The 26,076-nt window shown below is 39.5% G+C and overlaps 1 protein-coding gene across 19 annotated transcripts in view; it reads right to left on the bottom strand.

Annotated features, from left to right (window-relative positions):
• The window catches only part of epb41l2 (erythrocyte membrane protein band 4.1 like 2), a 200,130-nt gene that overhangs the window by 111,530 nt on the left and 62,524 nt on the right, over window positions 1-26,076 (bottom strand). The window contains exon 1 of one of the 19 annotated variants that reach the window (XM_073057273.1): window positions 55-159. The exons of the other annotated variants lie outside the window; for them this stretch is intronic. The gene's annotated coding sequence lies outside the window, so the exon portion shown is untranslated. Of the gene's footprint in view, window positions 1-54; window positions 160-26,076 lie in introns of those variants that run through there. 19 annotated transcript variants of the gene reach the window in all.

The following is a 26,076-nucleotide window of genomic DNA, read 5'->3' as shown; positions in this document are numbered from 1 at the left end:
CTTAAGAACATTGAAGTCTGCAAATTTTGTGTGACAAAACATCAAACTGCTTACTTTGTTCCTGATGAGAGAAGAATCTGATGAAGCTTGTTGGCACAACAAAATTAAACAAGGTTCACATGAGAGCTCAAAAAGCCAGTGTTTCCTTCAACAACTTGCTGAATAGTGTAAGCCCTATCCAAGAACAAGTGGCATACGCATTGGTCGAAAGGCACTCTTGTTTGTCATTTCACTGTCAATATAATAAAAGCTTTGTAGTTCTGTTTACTGGAATAACAGATCTAATACATTCCAGCAGGATCGGATGATTACCTTCTTTAGGAAATGGAACAGTTTATATCTTGCACAAGACTGTACAGGGGGCATCTTTCAATAAACACAACTCAAACTATTCACTTGCGTTAAGTTGCACTGGGTACACTGACAAGGGAACCACTAAGCTGTAAAGATGAAGGTAGTTGTTAGTTAAGAGCAAGATCATAGTAAACAAAAGCACTGTAAACACTTTAAACCACTTTTTATAATGCTGTATATATTGCAAATATGCAAATGTGCATTCATGTACATTTTATTCCATATCTACTTTAACCTCCAATTTATTTTTATATAATTCTTTATTATAATTGTTGAATTTTTTTTTTCACACATCATGCCATCAGCACAGCAAATCCCTTATACGTGTAAATAAATGATTCAATGACGCAAAGTACATTTACTATTAAAGTACGTATACAGAATACAACTAAGATTTGTCCTCCCCCCATGCAGCTACAAAACAGAAAAACCATGGAATACATTCAAGAAAACATCAAAAACCCAATACACGAAAAAAATTGCACAAACAGCAAAAAGCATGCGAACAACACAATATCAAACATCAAACCATGAGTCCAGTAGTGTTCAGGTTAGTTCAGTGCTGCACCGTTAACCCACTGCAGGCTGCATGCAGAGTCATTCTTCGCATAAGCACCCAAGTCCATACAGACCACCCTGATCAAACTGCTTAAAGACAGCAAAGTAACCAGAATCCAGAAATAGACCATATGATGCAGGAGCAGAATTAGACCATTTGATCTGCCATTTCATCATGGCTGATCCAATTTTCCTCTCAGTCTCAAACTTCTGGCTTTTCCACATATCCCTTCGTGTGCTGATCAATCAAGAATCTATCAACCTCAGCCTTAAATATACTTAAAGACTTGGCGTCCACAGCTGCCTTTGGCAAAGAATTCCACAGATTCACCATTCTCTGGCTAAAGAAACTCCTCATCTTCATTCTAAAATGACACCACTCTATTCTGAGGCTATGTCCTCTGGTCTTCAGACTCTCCCACCACAGGAAACATCCTCTCCACATCCACTCTATCAAGGCCTTTCACTATTCGATAGGTCACCCCTCATTCTTCTGAACCAAGCCCAGAGGCAAAAAACGCTCTTCATATGACAAGCCATTCAAACCTGGAATAATTTTTGTAAACCTCCTTTGAACCTTCTCCAGCATCAGCACATCCTTTCTAAGGGACCCAAAACTGCTCACAATACTCCAAGTGAGGCCTCACCAGTGCTTTATAAAGTCTCAACATTACATCCTTGCTTTTATATTCTAGTTCTCTTGAAATATATGCCAACATCCATTTACCTTCCTCACCACAGACTCAACCTGCAAATTACTCTTTAGGGAATCCTGCACAAGGCCTTCCAAGCTCCTTCGTTTCTCAGTTTTTATACTTTCTCTCCATTTAGAAAATAGTCCATACACTTCCCAACACTGTATTCCATCTGTCTTTTCTTTGCCCATTCTCCTAATCCAAGTCCTTCTGTAGTACGTCTACTTCCTCAAAACTGCCTACCCCTCCACTTATCTCCACATCACCTACAAACTTTTCGACAAAGCCATCAATTCCATTATCCATATCATTGACATATGTTACGAATGTGCCACAACTCTGAGGGGCTGAAGGGTACAAAGTCGCCCCCTCCTTTTTGAGAATCGCAAGAGCGCTATTAATTCGGGTCTGGGACCCAGGAAATGAGAGAGAATCCACAAGGTTTTGGAATGTGTCCTGGCCTCAGCAGAAACAAAGCCACTGATAACGGCCATTGTCTCTTGGAGACGGAATTGTGTATTGAGTACTGTACTATTCATTGAAGCCCCTCAGGGGATGACCAGAGTGGGCTGGTTGAGGGATTGCATCATCCCAACCTGATTGACATCTGAGACCCTGTGAGTAAGGATAAAAGAGGGTCTAGGGAACAACCCCTTTAGACGCACCAGGAGAAATGCTAGAAATCCCGTGACAGCGTTTAACAGCGACAGGCGGTGGGGGGCTCGTGTGCGTCCTTTCCCTTGGCCTGGGATTGGCGGCCTCACCACAGAAGAACGGCTTTAGCTAAAGGAGAGGCCACAAGTGAACGGCCACCCGAATGGGACTCCCGAAGGATCGAAATCATAAAGGTTGGAAAACCCGCAGCGGTAATTGTTCCCATTCTATTCCTATTTCTCTCTCTCTCCACCAAAGTGCAACACAGCGACGACCAAAAGGCTGCAGCCTGAATGAACTGAGTGACTTTTATATTTCCATCGGACAATACATTATCCCCTAGACAACGATAGAGCTATTTCTTATTGATTATTATTATACCCGCACTTTTAGATTTAGTATTGACGACGTATATTATCTGTATGGTTGCATTGATATTATTTTTGTGTATTTGTACTAATAAATACTGTTAAAAATAGTACCATCAGACTTCAACGGACCTCTCTATCTTTGCTGGTAAGTGACCCAGTTACGGGGTTTGTAACACATACAATGCAAAAAGAATCGGTCCCAACACAGTACCCTGTTGAACACCACTAGTCACCAGCAGCCAACCAAAAAAGGCTCCCTTTATTCCCACTCTGCCTCTTGCCGATCTGCCACGTTTTATCCATGCTAGCATCTTTCCTGTAATACCATGGGCTCGTAGCTTGTTAAGGAGCCTCACAAGTGGCACTTTGTCGAAGGCTTTCTGAAAATCCAAGTCAACTGATTCGTCTATCCTGCTTGTTATTTCTTCAAAGAATTCCAAAAGATTTGTCAGACGAGATTTTTCCTTAAGAAAACTATGCAACTACAGCCTATTTTATTTATCATGTGTATCCAATACCCCAAGACCTGGTCCTTAATAAGAAAATCTAAAATCTTCCCAACCACTGAGGTCAGACTAACTGGCTTATGATTTCCTTTCTTCTGCCTCTCTTCATTCTTGAAGAATGGAGTGACATTTGCAACTTTCTTGTCTTCCGGAACCATTCCAGAATCTAGTAACTTGTGAAAAATTACTACTGGCACCCCCATGATCTCTTCAGCCAACTCTTTCAGAACTCCGAGGTGTATACCATCTGGCCTAGTTGATTTATCTACTTTCAGACCTTCCAGTTTCCCAGGAACCTTCTCTCTAGTTATGGTAACTTCATACACTTCATGACCCCTGACACATGGAGCTTCCAGCATAAGGCTAGTATCTTCCACAGTGAAGAGTGAAACAAAATACTTACTCAATTCGTTCACAATTTCACTGTACCCCAGTACTACCTCTCTAATATAATTTTCCCAGTAGCCCAATATCCAACTCTCACTTCTCTTTTACACTATGTATCTGAAGAAATCCAGCCACTGCTGCTCTGCCGTCCTTCCCGCTAGTGTCCCTTTCCAGTCAACCTTAGCCAGTTCCTCTCTCATGCCACTGTAATTTCCTTTACTCCACTGAAATACCGACACATCAGATTTCGGCTCCTCTTTCTCAAATTTCACAGTGAACTCAATCATGTTATGATCACCGCCTCCAAAGGGTATCTTCACCTCAATCTCTCTAATCACCTCTGGTTCATTACACAATACCCAATCCAGTACAGCCGATCCCCTAGTAGGCTCAACAACAAGCTATTCTAAAAAGCCATCTCGTAGACATTCTACAAATTCTCTCTCTTAAGATCCAGTGCCGACCTGATTTTCCCAATCCACTTGCATGTTAAAATCCCCTACAATTATCATAACATTGCCCTTATGGGAAGCCTTTTCTATTTCCTGTTGTAATTTGTAGTCCACATCACTGCAGCTGTTTGGAGGCCTATAGATAGCTGCCATCAGGGTCCTTTTACCCCTTCAATTTCTTAGCTTAACACATAAAGATTCTATATCTTCCAATCCTATGTCAACTCTTTCTAATGATTTAATGTCATTTTTTACCATTAAAGCCACGCCACCCCCTCTACCTACCTGCCTATTCTTCCGATACATCGTGTATCCTTGGACATTCAGCTCCCAGAGACATGCATTCTTTAGCCATGTAGCCATGTCTCAGTGATGGCCACAATATCATACCTGCCAATCTGTAACTTTACAACAAGATCGTCCACCTTATTCCTTATGCTGCGTGCATTTAAGAATAACACTTTAAGTCCAGTATTTGGTACTTTTTGCATTGATTGCACTGCAGCTCATCCCAATGGCTGCAAATTTGCTCCATCACCTGCCTATCCTTCCTGACATCCTTACTGCTCACTACCTTAGATCTATTTCTGTTTTCCCTCTCCTCTGCTCCATCATTCCAGTTCCCATCCCCCTGCCAAATTAGTTTAAACCCTCCCTAACAGCTCTATTAAACCTTCCCGCCAGGATATTGGTCCCTCTAGGATTCAAGTGTAATCCATCCTTTTTGTACAGGTCACACCTGCCCCAAAAGAGGTCCCAATGATCCAGAAACTTGAATCCCTGCCCCCTGCTCCAATCCCTCAGCCACGCATTTATCCTCCACCTCATTCCATTCCTACTCTCACTGTCACGTGGCACAGGTAGTAATCCCCAGATTACTACTTTTGTGGTCCTTCTTCTCAACTGCCTTCTTAACTTCCTATATTCTCCTTTCAGGACCTCTTCCCTTTTCCTACCTATGTCATTGGTATCTATATGTAACATGACCTCTGGCTCCTCACCCTCCCACTTCAGGATATCTTGGACGCGATCAGAAACATCTCGGACCCTGACACCAGGGAGGCAAACTACCATCCGGGTCTCCTGACTGCGTCCATTGAATTGCCTATCTGGCCCCCTAACTATCGAATCCCCTATTACTACTGCCTTCCTCTTCCTTTCCCTACCCTTCTGAGCTACAGGGCCGGACTCTGTGCCAGAGGCACGGCCACTGCTGCTTCCCCCAGGTAGGCTGCCCACCCCCTCCAACAGTACTCAAACAGGAGTACTTATTGTCAAGGGGTACAGCCACTGGGGTACTCTCTAGTACCTGACTCTTCCCCTTCCCCCTTCTAACCATGACCCACCTGTCTGCCTCCCGTGGCCCCAGTGTGACCACCTGCCTGTAACTCCTCTCTATCAACTCCTCACTCTCCCTGACTAGACGAAGGTCATCGAGCTGCAGCTCCAGTTCCCTAACATGGTCCCTTAGGAGCTGCAGCTCGGCGCACCTGGGGCAGATGTCCGGAAGGCTAGGAGACTGCAGGACCTCCCACATCCGACACCGAGAACAACAAGCTGTCTTCATACATCCCCTTTCCTCAAATAACAGGAAAAACTGAAACCGAAACCTACCTTGCCTCGCCCTCTTCCGCCTAAGCCCGTTGAGCCAAAGCCCTTAATCCTTCACTCTACTCCTGGCTCACTCCACTGCCTGCAAACGACACTGTCCGCTGTTTAAGGCTGTGTCCTTTTTAAATCTTCCCCGCTTCACTGCCCGACGTCACACGCCTGTGCAGTCACGCCTCTCTTAACTCCGATGAGAATAAGAAAAAAATCAAAATGGCTCCCGCCGCACTCCCGTTCTGATCCTCCGACTTCCTTCTCTTCCTTACCTCTATTCACAATGATTCAACACCTTCCAATCCTATGTCACCTCTTTCTAGTGATTTGATTACATTTTTTAAAACCAACAAAGCAAGACCACCCCCTCTGCTTTCCTGCCTGTCCTTTCAATACTATGTGTATCCTTGGGCATTAAGTGCCCAGGTACCTTATCTCCAACACAATTATCTGCCTTTCCAACAATACTTCTTGATTTGAAATATACACAGCTCAGGACACTAGCTACACAATGATCAACCTTTTGATTCGTAACTTTGTCTGGGGTTTTAACAAAATCTGCCTCCACAACCTCTCCACTAACTGTTCTGGCACTCTGGTTTCCCATCCCCCTGCAACTCTAGTTCAAACCCCACTATACAGCATTAACAAAATTTTCCCCCTCCTGTTCAGATGAACTGTCCCTTCTGTACAGGTCCCACCTTCTCTGGAAGAGAGCCCAATGATTCAACAATGCACCATGAACCTCAAATTCCCCCGAAACATGTCCACAGCCTCACCGATCAATTCTTGCTGCATGGAACCCAAGGCATTTTCCTCTGATAACAGCTAGCAACAGCTCACTTAACTCTGGTTAAAAAAGCTGATCCTCCTTTCAAAACAAAATCTTGTTTGTATTTAAACCAGGGAGAGACTAACAACCAACGTAAATCAAAACAATCCGTTCAATAGGTGATCAATGAACTGGCATAGGATTGAACAGACAAGGCAAGACTTTTATATGAGAACAATTGTTGATTATGGAAGGGAGGAAACTGATTATCCAATTATAATGTCAGTGACAGAGGAATTACAGCCTTCACTGCCAGAATTGCTTGAGGTCAGGATCAAGGAGCTAGCAAGCAGTTTCAATTTGAGTTTAGAAATCTCTGGAAAGAGCAGGATACTAAGGTACCCAAGTTGTATGATGCAGCTCAAGGCCATCAGCTCTGAAAAATAAATGGAGATGGTAGTGAAGTTATGAACATTGGATCCATCATTCTTGACCTTCAAGTTGAAGAAAACAAATGTTCAGCATTTTAAAAGCCAATATAATCTAAAAAGAAATACAGCTCCTTGGCCTTATTAGGATTCACAATTCATGGTCTTGTAGGAAATGAGTGAGCACTTGATTTTCTAAATACTTTTTTTGAATGCAGTAAGGTTTTCTGGCTACTATTCTCAACCAGCAATTGTGTGCAGCACAGCAGCTAGCAGTTAGCATAACACCATTATAGTGCCAGTGACTGGGTTCAAATACACTGCTGTCTTTAGCGAGTTTGTATGTTCACCTCATTACTACATGGGTTTCCTCCAGGTGCTCCAATTTTGTCCTACATTCTAAAGACATTTGGGTTAGGGCTATCAACTTGTGGGCATGCTATGTTGGCGCCAGGAGCATGGCAACACTTGCAGGTGGCCCCAAGCACATCTTCAAACTGTGCACTGTCGAAGCAAATGAGACACTTCACTATGTTTCAATATTTTGTTGTTCGGTACATGTGACAAATAAAAGTTTTTCCAGACACCCAATGCATACAAAGCAAAAGAATACAACCAACTTCTTTCTATAAATCCCATTATTATATGCCTTCTACACAATCTTTCTGCAAAGGTAAATAGTTTTCTTCTAGTCTGTACATCTAAAGGCTGATTTATACTTGTGCGTCACATCTACGCCATAGGTGCTGTGTACCCTACGCCATAGAGTGACGTGCACCTCTCCAGAAAAGTTACTCACGTGTCGCAGCGATGCAAACTGCAACAACTGTGATTGGTCTGCTTGGTAGCATCTCATTTCCTCCTATGCATTTCTGGTTGCTTCTTCTCCACCCATGTCTGTAGGCTGTGCATACACCGATACAAAATAGATGAACCAAATCAATCATATCTACCTGCTGACATGCGAAAATGTTTGAAATGCATTTCCTCATCCATGTCTCTCATGAAGAAACTCAACACAGTGGCACAGAAACCCCACCGCCAACTAGCGTTTTGGCGCACACCAACGCATGCTCGCGGTGGTATAGAGCAACGCAGAAGTGAAAATCAGGGCTACGGTGTGGGCTATGGCAAAGCCCATACTCACAACTATAAATCAGCCTTAAGCCTTAATACATTTCAATTATATCTTGCGCCTTGACCTCCCTCTATTCAAGTCAGGAAAAGAAAAACATTTTTCTTTATAGGCGGTATGGAAATGATAACTTGAACATTTTATTCACCAGATGCACAATCCAATTCATTTTGTTATTTGTTGAAAAAATGCACATAGTAGGAAAAAGGAAACAAAGATAAGGTCAAAAACAAGTGAAACCTTCTATGTATTAGATATTTTATTTTTATTTCCCGTTATATTGGCTTTTATACTGCCAAAAAGGGTAGAATTTCTTTACCCATGAGGGCTGTTGGACATTCATTGAAATCAAAAATAGGGACAAGGGTGATGCAGGAAACTGAAGGAGATAAAAAGATCAGTTGTAAACGATCAAATGGAGAAGCAGGCACAAGAATTATAGAAATAGTTTGAAACAATTAGAAATAAAATTCTAACCAAGGATTCAAGCAGAACAAAAAAACAACCTTAACAATGGCAAATCAAGCTTAATAGTTTATAACTATGTTCAAATTTAATCAGTTTCTATCCTTCATAATATTCCTTGGGAAACCAAGTGTCAGTGAAATACAGATATCCCACAAACATTAAAAAAATTGCATAATTATTTTCTTCAATATGAATATTATGTGTTATATTCAGGGACAAAAGAAATTTCACACCCCCGCCCCCATTGTAGCCTCAAGTAACACAGAAAACTTTTAATATTTTGCTTTTACTATTTATTCCTTCCTTCCTTTTATTTAAATACTTGCCATCAGATTCGGTTGCTAACACCTTTCCTTTATTTTCTCAATGACTGCTATTCAGGTAACATGTAGAAGATATTGATGCAGCTGAATATAGTTTTTTGAAGTTTGAATGCAATTGAACACCTATATACCTCAGTGAAGAATTGCAATTCATAGAGGTACAAGGAGTATGTAGCTTTTCACAACAATTTGTTGCACTTGCACATAGATGAGAAGTAAATGCCGCTTTGTTCTGAGTTGGAAAATTTGAAATGTGACACCAAAATGGGCCAAATCTCAAACAATGACAAGATGGTGTCCAAGAAGAAGGGAGGGAGAGGCAGAGAGTCTAGTGGCATGGTATCAAGCCAATAACCTCACCCTCAATGCCAGCAAAATGGAGCTGGTCATTCACTTCAGGAACCATGGTGGAGTATCCTCGTGTGCATCAATGGTAGTGAAGTGGAAATAGCTAAAAGTTTCAATTTGTTTGATGTACATAACAAATTACCCTAGCTCAAACACGGTGATACTATAGACCAAAAAGTAGACCAATGACCATTTCCTCAGAAGCCTAAAATAATTTAGCAAGTCCACAATGTCTCTTACCAAGTTTTAAGATGCAACACAGAAAACATTCTATCTGAATGCATCACCATTTGGTATTGCCACTGCATTGCTAGAAATGACAGTGAATACAATCCAGAACATCATGAAATCACCTATACTGTCAGCTCTACCCACTGCCTTGGGAAAGCAACATATCAAAGACCCCTCCCAACCCTGTTATAAATTCTGTCACGCAGAAGAAACAAAAAGGTTGAAAGTAGTTACGACCACACTCAAGAACCACTTCTATCATTTTAGTCCTTGAACTGACCTACCATAAGATTAGATCACCCAATCTAACTTGCCATGGCCCTTGCACCTTATTTGGCTACCTCTAGTATGCCTTCACTGTCACTGCTACACTATATTCTGCATTTTGTTTTCATTTTTACTACCTCAATGTATTTGCGCATGTCATGATATGCCTGGATAGCATGCAAACTAAGTTTTGCAATGTTTCGTGATACTCGCAACAATAATATACACCAATTATTCTGCCTCAGGTCAAATAATAAAAAATTACTAATAATACAAAAAATTACAAATGAGAGATACCCCATCAAAATCTCTACAGGAGGTGAATTTACAGCTACTATGCCCAGACTTTTGAGATAGTTTGAGGAATAGTAAAACAAATCAGATACTGAACATATCTGCACATACTTCACAATAGCATTTTTAAAAGAATTTTTAAAACCACCAAGTAAAAGCAATTAGTGCTTAATTTAGGCAACTTTCTCTGAACAATGACTTGCAGATAAGAAATTTTTATTGAATTAATTTGAAAATATTCAATTAGTGCAACTATGATGGAAAAGTGCTGCAGGGAAGATGACTTCTTCCCTGTAGGCCACCTCGTTATTGTTTGAGATTGGAGTTTAGTTATACTGAGTTGGAGTTTATAGCTAAGCAGGGATGTGTGTAGAGTATTTAATATTTCAGTAATATTTGAGAAATATTGTAAATATATTGTCTGATTAAGCATTCTTTGCTTACATAATTTATTACAGCTTGTATGAAATAAATGCATAAATGTCATTACAGCCCATCATATGTGGGCACCTTGCTAAAGAAGCTAATTACACACATTACCCTGTGTTTCTGTTGTTCTTCCAATTAGTTTCTGTGGAATTACAAAACCTAAAGGGGGGAGGGCGAGGTGTGAAGAATAGAAACCTACATTTTTGATCCCCTAAGTGTTGTCCGAACAATTACTTTAGATGTTTTCATGAGGATTATGAAAACTTTTACTTTGAACCTATGAACAAAATGTGGCATCAAGCCTGGTACTAAATCATCTGCCAGGAAGTCATTGTGGCAAAAAAGGGAACAAACTTCAAAACCAGTTCACCACCTTCATTGCGTGCAGCAGACACCAATAGTTTGTGTAAACTGTTTAAGTGGTTCTTAAAAATAATCACATTTTAATGGAGACTGGAGCTATTCAGGTTGCAGTGACAAATTAGCCTGAAGTGGAAGAAATGACAGATCAATTTGTGCACTTCTGTGACGCACATGAGAAAACCATAACCAGATTTTCATCTGATATAATTTACAATTAAAAACTGTTTAGACAATTAAAATTCACTCCCTTGACAACAGCTTTCCAAATTTAACATATTTGACAGCTTTCTATAAATAGCCTAATTCAAACAACTAAAATTTTACTTGAGATATTTTGTAGCAAAACAAAGCTGTTTAAGTGGACATCAATAACTCAAATGCTAGAAGCTTTACTTTTAACACCCATCATTTTATAAAAATGATTTCTGCTCGGTTTACAAGCAACTCTGCTTGCTACAAAGCCCGTTATTTCTTCATAACAAACATCTGTTCCATTGTGGAACAGCTGGATTTTCCCTTCCTGGAACTGAATTGTTGCAAAAAAATCTCAACTCAAAACTGAACTGAATCAGCCAGATGATACCAAGAGCAAGGGTCATGCTTTTATATAATGAATTCTACAGCCAACATTTTTTTTCAAAAAACTGCTGTGGTGAAAATCTGAAATAAACAAAAATTCTCTGAAGTCTCCGTCAAGCAGCCCTTGTGTAAAGAGAAAATGGTGAAGCAAACAATGCAACATGCAAACTATTGGAACAACTCAGCAAATCAGGCAACAGCTATGGAAATGAATAAACAGTTGATGTTTTGGGCCAAGACCCTTCACTTGGACTGGAAAAACAGGAGGAAGAAGCAACAATAAGGTGGGGAGGGGAGGAGTACAAACTAGAAGGTCAAGTCAGGTGAGCTAGGGATGGTGGAAGACAGACACTGGATGGAAAAGGTAGAAGGATGGAGAAGGAATCTGATAGAAGAAAGAAGACAATGAGGACAATGGGAGAAGGGGAAGGAGGAGAGATACCGGGGGAAATAATAGGCAGGTGAAAAGAATGTGAGTCAGAGTGGGGAATTGAAGAGGGAAGGGGGAGCAGAAAATAATGGAAGTTGGAAAAATCAATGTTTATGCCATCAGGTTTGAGGCTACCTCGATAGAATAGGAGGGATTGCTCGTCCAACCTGAGAGTAGTCTCATTGTGGCAAAAGAGGAGGCTGTGGACCAATGTAGAATGTAAACGTGGATAGAAATTAAAATGGTTGGCCACAAGGAAATTCTGCTTTCTGTGGATACATGCAAAGGTACTCAACAAAGCAGTCCCCAAATCTACATCAGGTCTCACCAATGTAGAGGTCACACTGGGATCAACAGATATCAGAAGCGACCCCAACAGATTTGCAGGTTGAAGTGTTGCCTCAGCTGGAAAGACTGTTTGGGGGGCCCTGAATGGAGGTCAAAGAGAAGGTGAATGGGCAGATACAGGCCTTTTTCCACCTGCAGGGATAAGACGGGGGGGGGGGGGGGCAGGGGTGAGGATGAATGGACAAAAAGAATCATGGAGGAAGTGATCCCTATGGAAAGAGAAGTAAAGAGTAGTAAAATTTCCTAGGGTGTCAGGAGATAGATAAACTGGGTAACAGTCAGGAGAGGGAAGGGCAAGAGTTGATACCAGAGAGTACAGAGAGTATACCTGTGGCTTCCCCTTGTAACAATAAGTACTAATGTTTGAGTACTGTTTGGGGGGGGGGGGGGAAGAAGAGAGAGAGAGAAGGGACTTACCTGGGGGAAGCAACAGTGGTTCAGAAGGGTAGGGAAAAGAAGAGGATGACATCAGTGATAGGGTACTCTTATAGTTAGGGGGTCAGACAGATGATTCTATGGATGCAGGAAAGAAACACAGATGGTAGTTTGCCTCCCAGGTGCCAGGGCCCAGGATGTTTCTGTTCATGTCCACGATATCCTGAAGTGGGAAGGAGAACAGTCAGAGGTAGTGGTACATATTGGTACCAACGACATAAGTAGGAAAAGGGAGGAGGTTCTAAAAACAGACTACAGGGATTTAGGAAGGAAGTTGAGAAGCAGGACCACAAAGGTAGCAATCTTAGGATTACTGCTTGTGCCACATTATGGTGAGTATAGGAATAGAATGAGCTGGAAGATAAATGCATGGCTGAGGGATTGGAGCAGGGGGCAGGGATTCAAATTTCTGGATCACTGGGACCTCTTTTGGGGCAGATATGACCTGTACAAAAAGGCCAGGTTGCACTCGAATCCCATGGAGACCAATATGCTGGCTGGGAGGTTGGCAAAGGCTATTGGGGAGAGTTTAAACTAGAATTGTTGGGGGGCGGGGTGGGAACCGAACTGAAGAGATGGAGGAAGATGCAGTTGGCTCACAAATAGAGAAAACTTGGAGACAGTGCAAAAGGGAGGATAGGCAGGTGATAGAGCAGGGACACACTCACACTGATGGTTTGAGATGTATCTACTTTACTGCAAGGAGTATCATGAACAAAGTGGATGAGCTTAGAGCATGGATCAGTACTTGGAGCTACGATGTTGTGATCATTACAGAGACTTGGATGGCTCAGGGGCAGGAATGGTTACTTAAGAGTGCCAGGCTTTAGATATTTCAGAAAGGACAGGGAGAGGAGCAAAAGAGATGGCACTGCTGATCAGAGATAGTGTCACAGCTGCAGAAAAGGAGGAAGCCATGGAGGGATTGTCTACTGAGTCTCTGTGGGTAGAAGTTAGAAACAGGAAGGGGTCAATAACATAACTGTTTTAAAAAATATAGACCACCTAATAATAACAACAGGGGCATCGAGGAGCACATAGGGAGACAGACTCTTGAACGATGCAATAATAACAGGTTTGTTGTGATGGGGGATTTTAATTTCCCCAATATGATGTTGTAGCTATTAGTGAAACATGGTTGCAGGAGGGGTGCGATTGGCAACTAAACATTCCTCGATTTCGTTGCTTCAGGTGTGATAGAATCGGAGGGGCAAGAGGGGGAGGTGTTGCATTGCTTGTCAGAGAAAACATTACAGCGGTGCTCTGGCAGGATAGATTAGAGGGCTCATCTAGGCAGGCTATTTGGGTGGAATTGAGGAATGGGAAAGGTGTAGTAACACTTACAGGGGTGTATTATAGACCACCTAATGGGGAGTGAGAATTGGAGGAGCAAATTTGTAAGCAGATAGCAGATATTTGTAGTAAGCACAGGGTTGTGATTGTGGGAGATTTTAATTTTCCACACATAGACTGGGAAACCCATACTGTAAAAGAGCTGGATGGCTTGGAGTTTGTCAAATGTGTGCAGGATAGTTTTTTGCAGCAATACATAGAGGTACCAACTAGAGAAGGGGCAGTGTTGGATCTCCTGTTAGGGAATGAGATAGGTCAGGTGACGGAGGTATGTGTTGGGGAGCACTTTGGGTCCAGTGATCACAATGCCATTAGTTTCAATATAATTATTGAGGAGGATAGGACTGGACCCAGGGTTGAGATTTTTGATTGGAGAAAGGCTAACTTTGAGGAGATGCGAATGGATTTAGGAGGAGTGGATTGGGACAATTTGTTTTATGGGAAGAACGTAATAGAGAAATGGCGGTCATTTAAAGGTGAAATTTTGAGGGTATAGAATTTTTATATTCCTGTTAGGTTGAAAGGAAAGGTTAAAAGTTTGAGAGAGCCATGGTTTTCAAGGGATATTGGAAACTTGGTTCCGAAATAAAGAGATATCTACAATAAATATAGGCAGCATGGAGTAAATGAAGTGCTCGAGGAGTATAAAGAATGTAAAAAGAATCTTAAGAAAGAAATTAGAAAAGGAAAAAGATATGAGTTTGCTTTGGCAAGTAAGGTGAAAATAAATCCAAAGGGTTTCTACAGTTATATTAATAGCAAAAAGATAATGACAGATAAAATTAGTCCCTTAGAGAATCAGAGTGGACAGCTATGTGTGGAGCCAAAAGAGATGGGGGAGATTTTGAACAATTTTTCTTTGGTATTCACTAAGGAGAAGGATATTGAATTGTGTAAGGTAAGGGAAACAAGTAAGGAAGTTATGGAAACTATGATGATTAAAGAGGAGGAAGTACTGGCACTTTTAAGGAATATAAAAGTGGGTAAATCTCCGAGTCCTGACAGGATATTCCCTAGGACCTCGAGAGAAGTTAGTGTAGAAATAGCAGGGGCTCTGACAGAAATATTTCACATGTCATTAGAAACAGGGATGGTGCCGGAGGATTGGCGTATTGCTCGTGTGGTTCCTTTGTTTAAAAAGGATTCTAAGAGTAAACCTAGCAATTATCGACCTGTAAGTTTGACGTCAGTGGTGGGTAAATTAATGGAAAGTATTCTTAGAGATGGTATATATAATTATCTGGATAGATAGGGTCTGATTAGGAACATTCAACATTGATTTGTGCGTGGAAGGTCATGTTTGACAAATCTTATTGAATTTTTTGGAGAGGTTACTAGGGAAGTTGACCAGGGTAAAGCAGTGGATGTTGTCTATATGGACTTCAGTACGGCCTATAACAAGGTTCCACACAGAAGGTTAGTTAGGAAGGTTCAATTGTTAGGTATTAATATTGAAGTAGTAAAATGGATTCAACAGTGGCTGGATGGGAGATGCCAGAGAGTAGTGGTGGATAACTGTTTGTCAGGTTGGAGGCCGGTGACTAGTGGTATGCCTCAGGGATCTGTACTGGGTCCAATGTTGTTTGTCATATACATTAATGATTCGGATGATGGGGTTAGGGTTAGTAAGTATGCAGATGATACTAAGGTAGGTGTCGTTGTGGATAATGAAGTAGGTTTTCAAAGTTTGCAGAGAGATTTAGGCCAGATAGAAGAGTGGGCTGAAAGATGGCAGATGGTGTTCAATGCTGATAAGTGTGAGGTGCTACATTTTGGTAGGACTAATCAAAATAGGACATACATGGTAAATGGTAGGGCATTGAAGAATGCAGTAGAACAGAGTGATCTAGGAATAATGGTGCATAGTTCCCTGAGGGTGGAATCTCATGTGGATAGGGTGGTGAAGAAAGCTTTTGGTATTGCTGGCCTTTATAAATCAGAGCATTGAGTATAGGAGTTGAGATGTAATGTTAAAATTGTACAAGGCATTGGTAAGGCCAAATTTGGAGTATTGTATACTCCACTGCCTGTTGAGATCAAGTGGTGAAACACCATCAGTCATTGGAAAAACATTAGGCGACAGTCGGTCAATGACCAGAACAATTTTAAAGGATAAAGTGAGAATAATGGAGCATGTGAAAGGCCCTGCCCGATGAAAGCTACAATTATTACTAAGCAACGCAGTGGTTTAATTACTGAAATACTTACGTTTCTTAAGTGTTTATATGCACAGAAAGGTAAAATATATACTATATATTAAGACAAACATTTGACTGACACTGAACAATACCGGATGTACCTGATCCGACTTTCAGTTCCGCGGTAACCTATGCACATCCTCCCGTATACTTTAAAACATCTCTAGATTACTTATAATACCTAATACAATGTAAATACTATGTAAATAGTTGTTATATTGTATTGTTTAGAGAATAATGACAAAAAGAAAGTCTGTACATGCTCAAACAACAAGTGCTGGAGAGAGAACTTCCGGGTTTTCCCGGTCAACGGTTGGTTGAATCCGTGCATGCGGAACCTGCGGATGGGGAGGGCTGACTGTATATCCTTCCTCTCCAAGACCTTCTCCACATCTTATGCTTATATTATAGCATTCATATCCCAAAGCTAGTGAAATACAGTCACAGATTTAACATGGAGATTAATTTGCAAACAGGTAGATCACAGTGCAGTTAAAAAAATTACTTTTAGTCTTTTGCTAATGTTGATTGGGTGGGGGAAGAACAAGTGCTGCACATGCCCCTACACCTCCTCCCTCACTAACATTCAAGGCCCTATACAGTCCTTGCAGGTGAGGCAACACTTCACCTGTGAGCCTGTTAGGGCTATTTACTGTGTTCGGTGCTCCCCATGCGACCTCCTGTATATTGGTGAGACCCGACATAGATTGGGAGACTGCGTCACCAAGCATCTACGCTCCATCTGCCAGAACAAGTGGGATCTCCCAGTAGCCACCCATTTTAATTCCACTTCCCATTCCAATATGTCCATCCATAGCCTCCTCCACTGTCACAATAAGGTCACATTTAGGTTGGAGGAACAACATCTTGGATTCCATTTGGGTAGCCTCCGACCTGATGGCATGAACATCAATTTCTCAAACTTCCACTAATGCCCCCCACTGTCATCTCACTTATCAACTTCCCAGCTCTTTACTTAATCCCTCCAACTCCAGGTTTCACCCATCATCTGGACACTCCCTCTCCCTTCCCCCCACCTTTTAAATCTTCTACTCAGCTTTTTTCCCCCCTCCAGTCCTGCCGAAGGGTTTCATCCTGAAATGTCAATTATATTCTTTTCTGTGGATGCTGCCTGGCCTGCTGAGTTCCTCCAGCATTTTATGTGTGTGTGTTGCTTGGATTTCGAGCATCTGCAGATTCTCTTGTTTGTGACATTAAGTATTGGGATAGTACAATGTTTCTTTAAATTTTTCCAGTTGCAGTCATTCAACTGAACATTAAGTTTCAAGGAAAACAAAATCCCAACTTCAGAGCCATCCTGAATGAAGGAAATACTTTTGCTCGAGTGACATTTGATCATAGGCAGCATAAATATTAAGCAGAATACACCCTTTTAAAATATAGCATGAATTAAAAAATTTTGCACTCCAATATTGCAATAACTGGTATTATTTTTCAATTTGATGTTCAAATGATTAAAATGCCATGCAAGAAAGACTAGACAATTTATCAACCACAAAGCCTCATACATTATGATTGGCTTTGCCCTACATAAAAGGGTATGCCAAAGAAAGCCAACTACCTGAAGAGAGGGGAAAAAAAAGGCCTGGAAATTTAATATTGAACATCTGTCTTCATTGCCCTGAAAACTTTCTTCAGCTTGGAAGGAATAATTTTTTAAACAGTGTTTTACAACCTTATTATCATAAGTATCCCATTTCAAGGACCCCAGATATGTGGTAGAACTGCTACCTGTGGGTTTCCTCCAAGACACATACTGCCGTCACCTGGAAACTCATCGCCATCACTAGTTCCAAAATCTATGGAAGCTTTAACTTTAAGTTGCAAAGCCATCTAGATCAGAATGTCATGATGATAAGGAAAACCATGGTTCGACAAGATGAGTTTACAACTCATTGACAAAATCCAAGGAAAAGAGATCTTTGCTGTTCAGCTAACAGTTAACCACACTTATGCAATTGTTCAAGCAACAAAATCTCAATTAACAATAGCTGTCAAAGCTTCAAGTTTTCTTTGAGTCATTTTCTCAACTTGAAGCAAAAGGAGAATTGGACAGAAAATATAAACTTAGAAATACTCCATTTCAACTGGTATTACTTTATTTTACTTTGCATTTCAAAGTATTTTATACTCAAATATTTCCTTTATGTAAAGCTCATAACTGCTTGAAATAACAGTCAGTGCACATTGATGGATGAGCCTTAACTGGGAATTTAATATTTGATTAAATGCCTGAAAGAAGCTGATTTTACAACCATTTAGATTTTGGTTTGTCAGTCTTAGCCACCCATATATTTTTTTACTCATGCCAGGGTTTCTTTTTGCATTCACCCTGTCAAATTTCACTGGTTCCATATTGCCAGAGTCAAGTTTGATCATAAGGGATTCACTGTCATCTCAGTTCTGAACTTCAGCTATTTTCAACCACATCTGAAACAAGACTACAAATGAAATCGGTGGTTCAGCAGTCCTGACGCAACCTTAAAATCTATTGCAGCCCGCCTTTCCATTCTGGTAATAAGGACCAAACATTTTACATGTACAGTAATATCATCTAAGGTGGAAAATATTTTGTTTACTAAAGCATTTCAGTGTGTTTTGCAATAACTTAGCGCAGATAATTACAAAGTTTGGAGAGCCACGGGGGATGCTGGCCAGAAGTGCATTTGTAAATGTTAGCTCACAAACAAGATGCTTTAAGAGCAATGCTTCCATTGAATGACAACTCATCAGTTCAAGTGATTGTTTTTAAGCAGTGATTCAGCCAGTACGTTATGACTATATCATAAACTCACAAATGGTTTGAATGAATCTGTGTTTTCTCAATCATTTTATACTAACCTCAAATACTAACAAATATCAAAGAATACTATTTACAAGTAGCCAGATACCTATATTGTAGTTGATGACATTTCAATGACAGGCAACAGCCCAAATTTCCCATTGCTGGTTTAACAAAAAAAGTATTTAGTTACGACTACCCATAATGCACAGAAAAAGCACAAACATTTGGATGCATGTGTTTCCAGAGATGAATTAATAAAACCAGCACTTTTCTTGATACTTATCTTTTTGATCAAAATATTTGATCAATTTGAATTATGATTGTTCATTTAGACCTCTGATCATGGGATATTTTCATAATTTGCTGGTTGAAATATTAAAAATACATTTCAATTGATGAATTGTCATTAAGTGGAAGCACTACTTAGAAAAGCACATTTCTGAGTTTATTCTTACAAATACACTTCTGGCTGGTATCTGTTTAACTGAGATATCCATGCCAAACATGGATAAAATTGAGTTGAAGTAGACTTCATGCATGATTTGGCAGGTTAGACTCTAAGGAGATGACTGTGGTGGCAAAGTCATTTGGTATACTTAAAGCAGAGGATGAATAGGTTCTTGATAGAGCATCAAAGATTATGGGGAGAACAAAGGAAAATGTGGTTGAAAGCAACAATTAATCAGCCATGATTAAATACCAGAGCAGACTCAATGGATTGAATGGCCTAATCCTGCTCCTATGTCTTATAGCCTGATGGCTGAATAACCCATTTCTATTACTGCATAAAGTGAGATATGTAATGGTATTTAGTAATAGATAAGATATTGCCCATGTCTAGAGAGAACTTTTCCTGTTAACATCCTGTATTCTGGAAGTTGGAGGGGAGACATATTTTCATCTTCTCTCTTTTTTCTAATGACATTAATAGTTCATAAGAAATGAACTTAGTGATGCGTTTAAGAAGATTAGTATCTATAATCAGAACTCTTACATTGAAAACATTTATTGATCTTAGATCTAGAACACATCAAGGATAAGTAGTAGTAACTGGAATGACTGTTTCCTTAAGGTGCTGTAGTGTAGAATAGCACATTACAAAACACATCCTAGCTTCTTCCAAATTTTACCCTCAATCGAGAAGGACAAAGATCAAACTGGTGCGCAAATATATTGCAGCAGTCAGTTCTGCTATCTAGAGGTGACTGCAGTCTCCAGTGGAAGTCACTTGATGTGGGAGGCCCTTTCCCTTTACATTGCAGTCTTGGGGTGGAGAACTGAAAAATCTCCACACAAAATATCCAAAATAAAAAGAATCCTGTGGCAGTTTACCAGTGAATTTCATTCTTCTGTCCTGACAATTAATTCTGAGGGACGTGGTTAGTGCTGTTACAAGTTTCCCCATCACTTAAGTACAACACAACTGAAAGCACCTTGATGATCAGCACAAAAATATTGCACATTTTATTCTTTTTTGCAAGCTAAACTAAATTTTGGCTAGTTGAAGAGAAAACATGCATTTGAGTTTTGAAGAAATAAAATAAGAATGCATTAATGATTGTTCACTGTCTGTTGAGAGAAAAGACTACATTCCAACAATTTTCTGGAGTTTCATCATTTTGTAACAAAAAAACTGAACAAAAATTGTGCCAAACCAATCAACAAGTCCTTTTGTCAATTACCAAGCAGCATGAAGAGGAAAAACATACCAAACAATTTCTACTGCCAAGTTTTAAATGTATGTTTTACAATTCTGAGTAATTAAAGCAAGATGTTTTAGTTTGTTTTTACCAATGTACTGAGAGGAAATGCTCCTTTCCCATCATCTGTTACAATACCATGCAGGTCAATTTTCTGAGCCTAATTCAGCTTTCCAAGGATGATGCCATTTTGCAACAAAATGATCTGAAATGTGTTCCGTGTTCCAACTTCAAACTGCCAGTATGAAGTTAATCGTCATTTTATTTTCTCTATTAATTACCAGAAGTGCACTGAAGTGATATAAAATACAATGCATTCCCGTTAATTGGGACACATCAGGACTAGTACATTTGGTCCAATTAAGCAGCTGCCCCAATTAACTGAAGTTTCATTAAAGTATTATAAAGGTATAAAAAAAGACAATAAAACAGTACGAATTAGAACACTACCAAAACTACTACAGTATTATAAAACTGTATTGTTTCTAATAGTTTTCAACGAAGGAATTCATTCACTGTATGCTAAGGTGTACTCTTCATAAACTGCCAGTGAACAAAATCAGGGCAAACAGTGCACATAGTGGATTGCTATCAAACATTGCTAACGATTGCATCCTTCAAGTCTTCATTTTAATTATAACATTCAAGATGAATGCTGATACTTCCAAATTATTAGTTACTAACTTGAAGTAGTGATCTCATTTTATTTTCACTCCCGGACATTTTGGCATCTCCTAGCCTGAATGCTTGAAACCACAGTGAGCAAAACAGTTCTGATTTGTCTTACTGGTTATTACTTGCCAACTATTAATGAGAAAAATCACTGCTTTTTGCACACACAGAAGTAGCAGTATTAAGAAACTATACGCTCCAAGCACAGTGTACTGTCTATCAACACACATGACGTGCTCATGATTGACACTATTTCGGAAGTGTTTGGCAACACTCTCCTGCCCCAATTAAATGGCATAGCATCCCAAATAAATTAAGGGAATCCTGCCTATTTTCTCGATTTGTTTCTGGTAAGATTTGTCCCAAATAAGTGACTGCCCCAATTAACAGGAAACCATTGTTTTGAAAGTGGTAACACAGGTGAATAGCATCATGAAATATACTTGCCTTCATAAGTTGAGGCATTGAGCTGAAGAGCTGAGGCACCACATTGCATACTCACAGAATATTATTCAGACTACACTCAAGAGTTTTATGAACAATTCTGGTTACCACACTATAGGCAAGATGTGCTAGCAACAGAGATAATTCACCAGAACGTTGGCTGTAATGGAATGCTACATTTCCAGAGACTGGACAGGCTGGGTTTACTCCCAGTGGAACATCAGAGGCTGACAAGGGACGTTATAGAGACTAGCAATTTTGTGAGGGTCGTAAATAGGGTAGATAGTCTTTTTCTAGGGTAGAGGTAGATAGTGTTGGGGGGTGGGGGTGGGGAGTATGAACTGTGCACAGTTCTAAAGTAAGGGGTGAAGTTCAAAGGAGATCTGAAGGTCTGTTTTTACAGAGGACAATGGTTATATGTAACAAGCTGCCAGGAGGTAATAGAAGCACAATTACAATGTCTAAAGGACATCTGAATATTGACTTAGATAGGTAAGGCATAAGGAGATTATCACAGTTTTGGCGGGACAATGGAAGCCAAAAGGGTCCTCCATGTTGTACAATTCTGCACCTCAGTAAAAGGGAGAGTGAAGATTCTAAATCCTTAAAAGCACAAAAACCAAGAATTTGGTAGTGTAAAGTTATAAAGAAAATTATGAAATAAAAGTCTGTTTTCTAAACTTTGACATTAACCCCACCTATAATATTAATTAGCACAAATATCTGCTGTAATTTCAATAAGCAATGTATTGTAACAAGCAATAGGACTGACCAGACTCTCCACTGCAGAAGAATGAAGCAAACCCAAGATTAACAGCAGGACAAATAACCAGAAAACATTTTCCAAACTGCAGTTAGAATTTCGAAACTTAGCTTCTTGAACTTCTTGTGAAAAAATAAATTAATTTCTTTCTAGTCGAAATTCAATTTTAGAACAAGGAGAACATCCTGCTCAAAGCCAACATTCATTAAGAGATGGGAGTAATAAGGAATTGTATTACACCTACAGATTAAATAGCATTTCATCTGTTTCAATGTAAACACAGACTATATAAATCAACAGAAATACCACACATAATGCACTTTAATTCTTGAACAAATAGCTTGCTTTGAATACTTTTGAAAGGTTACATAGATCATACTTGACAAGTACTCATTTCTTTTGCTGTAAGTGACATCAAAATTTTGCCTGCATAACTTTTATTCATTCATAGTGTGTGGGTGTCCAGTATTTATTGCCTATCCATAGATGCTTTGAGAACATAAAGTGGGCCTCGCCATTGAACCACAGGAGTCTGTATTTCAACAACTCGGATCTTAACTACTGCAAAATGATCAACAAACCCACCCACACCCCCATAGATTCTTTTCTGCTCTGTGCTACTGAACAATTTATTCAAAAGCAGAAGCTTAGAATTACCAGCATATGTTCTTGACAAATACAAGATTAGAATGTCCGACAACTTCTGGGTACCAAATGCCCCCTGACAATATTAAACAAAAATAAATGTGTCAGTTTTCAACCCAAGAGATAAAAGTATAAAATCTATAGTGCTTTGCTAATACTTAAAATTTTTACTGATATTGAGAAGCATACTGTTCGCATGAATCTTAGAAATAAGCTAAAAATCAGGATCAACTGTCAAATGATATGTACATTTTGCTCAACCATTATAACTCAATAAAAATCTCAAGAGGATATGTTGATTTGAATGACACATGTCACAAAGTCAAACACGAATGTATGCAATGGAAACTTATGACTATGGAAAGTTCAGATGAGGAGGCAGGAAAGGGAAAATAATGTGCGATATTAAATAGAAATGACAATACTGATTAACATTGTTCCATTCCTTTGTACAATCAGAAGGCAATGATAATTAGCCAAATATTCCAGCTACGTAGCTGCCACACTAAAGTCATGGAAGAGTACAGTGCCATCTAGAGCAGTAGATAATGATGCAATTTCAAAGTATTTTGAAAACTGGTTAAATTTTTAATTTAATGGATCAAATTTACTCTAACAAAGATTCACAATTTTCCTGTGGCAGAGTATGATCAAAATCTTTCAAATATATATTTTTTCACCAAAAAATTGGAAAATGACTTCTCACTACATAGAATTCCCAATATACATTTAAAAGATATAAAATAAGCCCATTATCTTTCCCAAGATGTGGTGCAGTGGAATGAAAGGCAAGGCAGTGGTCAGTTAATTTTCAGGTGTAAAGGTTAAATATTCCAGTTTATCATTTGCTAAAGCATAACTCAAGATAGACCAATGTATAGCTCTACACATTATGAAATTCCAAAAGCATGACTGAGAATTGAAACTATGAATGAAGAAATTACTATTTACAGTATATCACAGTACAGAACACAAATTCACTGAAGAGAAACTTAACGAGAAAATTTTTACTAGTAGAAAGTCTATTACTGGCAGGTACAATTGTAAAAACATTGGAGACAAAGAAATTTATTTTGAATAAAATAAAAATCATGATCTGAATGCTTAAAAATGGTAGAAACAGATTCAAAATACATCGTTTTCAAAAGCATAAACATGAGAAAAAATGTTAGCGAAACAGGCCAATGGGACAGACCAATTGAACTGATCTTTAAAAGAACAATGAAATTAGTGCAACATGCTAAAAAGGGGTTAAAAACTCTACATGTCACAGACAGCTATGAAACTGACAATGTAAACTAAGTTGATTCAAATATGCAATGTGCAATGTCAGGTGTTACTTATATAGGCTTTATCAAACAAACGCCCTGCTAGGGATTATTTTCAAATTACATTTATTATCAATGTATCCATTATACAACCTTGGATTCATTTCCTAAGAGGCAACCATGAAACAAAGAAACCCAAAAGCAAACTCCATATATTTATATTAAAAAGGCTGTCTAAAACCCAAAGTGTAGAGAATAAAAACCACATCAAGCCCATAGAAAAATGAAATAACCCATAAAAAAGACCGAACACCCAAGGTGCAATGAAAAAAAATTATGCAAACGGTAACCACAAAGCAAATAGCATTTACGAACTGAAGTCCATAAATAGAGTCCCATACTTCAGCACAGGACCATGCAAGTCTTACAGCAATGATATAAATGAGCCCATACCTCACCTAAGGCCACAACACCCTGATCTTTTCACTCCAACCAAACAATGGGTTCTGCCACATTGATACAACAGACTTTGCTGCCTCGATGCAGTCTGCAATCTCCATTACATCGATATGTAGATGTGAATTTGCCACTGTCCCGGATATTTACAAAGGTGTGTAAAAAAGGACCCGAAGGATCAGTGGGGACCCGAGTCACCTCAACCACAAACTGTTCCAGCTGCTACCTTCCGGGAAACAGTACCGCAGCATAAAAGCCAAGACCAAAAGGCTCCAGAACAGCTGCTTCCACCAGGCCATCAGACTGATTAATTCATGCTGATACAACTGTATTTCTATGTTATATTGCATGTCCTGTTGTACATACTATTATAAATTACTATAAATTACACATTTATATGTAAATATATCGTAAAGATTTTTACTCATGTATATGAAGGATGTAAGAAATAAAGTCAATTCTGGGGCCTGGACCCCGTGGCTTCGATTTGGCCTGTGCCCAACCTTTCACACCCTTGGCAACTGGCCTGCCACCTCACCTTGGTTCTGCCACGTCGAATTGCCTCCAAGACTACTACTTGCAATCATAGTTTGCCAGAAAAAGTACAGTTAACGAAGTATTTAACTGCTATCCTTATTTCGATAGCCACCAGCCAGAAGTTGCAGAGGTTCACCAACACCATCCTAAAATGGAGGATTACAGCATTTAGCCAACTTTAATTCTTCTTTTGCCTTTTAATATGAAATAGTCTCAAAATATCTATTTTTTATTATCCTTTGCATCATTCAACTTAACATTTGAATGATATGAAAGATAATAGCAATTTTCTCCATTTAAATGATGGAGGCAAGCAATCATTTTCAGTTCCACCACAAAAATCCCATCCTCACCAAGAATTTTTACCCAGAGTCACTATCCCTAGCTGGATGAATCAACATACAACACTGGTCAATGTCTGTTCTAAGTAATAGGCTGAGAAGCTAAACCTATCTACTCTTACCTTCTTAAATATTCACAACCATGCCAAATTAACGTCCATTCTTTTTTGTACCTTTCTCTACTTGTAGTTCAGTTTTATCTTCACCAATTCAACTTCTTTCATGTTGCATTCTTTGGGATAATCACTTCCATGCCCTATCAATATCCTTTAAAGCCAAAGACCTTTCAGACCTCGTTTCAACCTTCTATGAAGATATGCTTCACATCCAACTTCACTTTTCCCAATCAATACACCTTCTGACATCCCCAGAATCTAGATCTCTTTAAAACACTTCAGATGTTTATTATATAGCTTAACCATGACTAATGCACAACAATAAACGATGACACAAGAGACTACAGA

This window comes from Hemitrygon akajei, chromosome 9, assembly GCF_048418815.1.
Source record: "Hemitrygon akajei chromosome 9, sHemAka1.3, whole genome shotgun sequence".
NCBI lineage: Eukaryota > Metazoa > Chordata > Chondrichthyes > Myliobatiformes > Dasyatidae > Hemitrygon > Hemitrygon akajei.
Note: the sequence above shows the minus strand (reverse complement) of the source record. Positions and strands in the feature narration are given on the sequence as shown.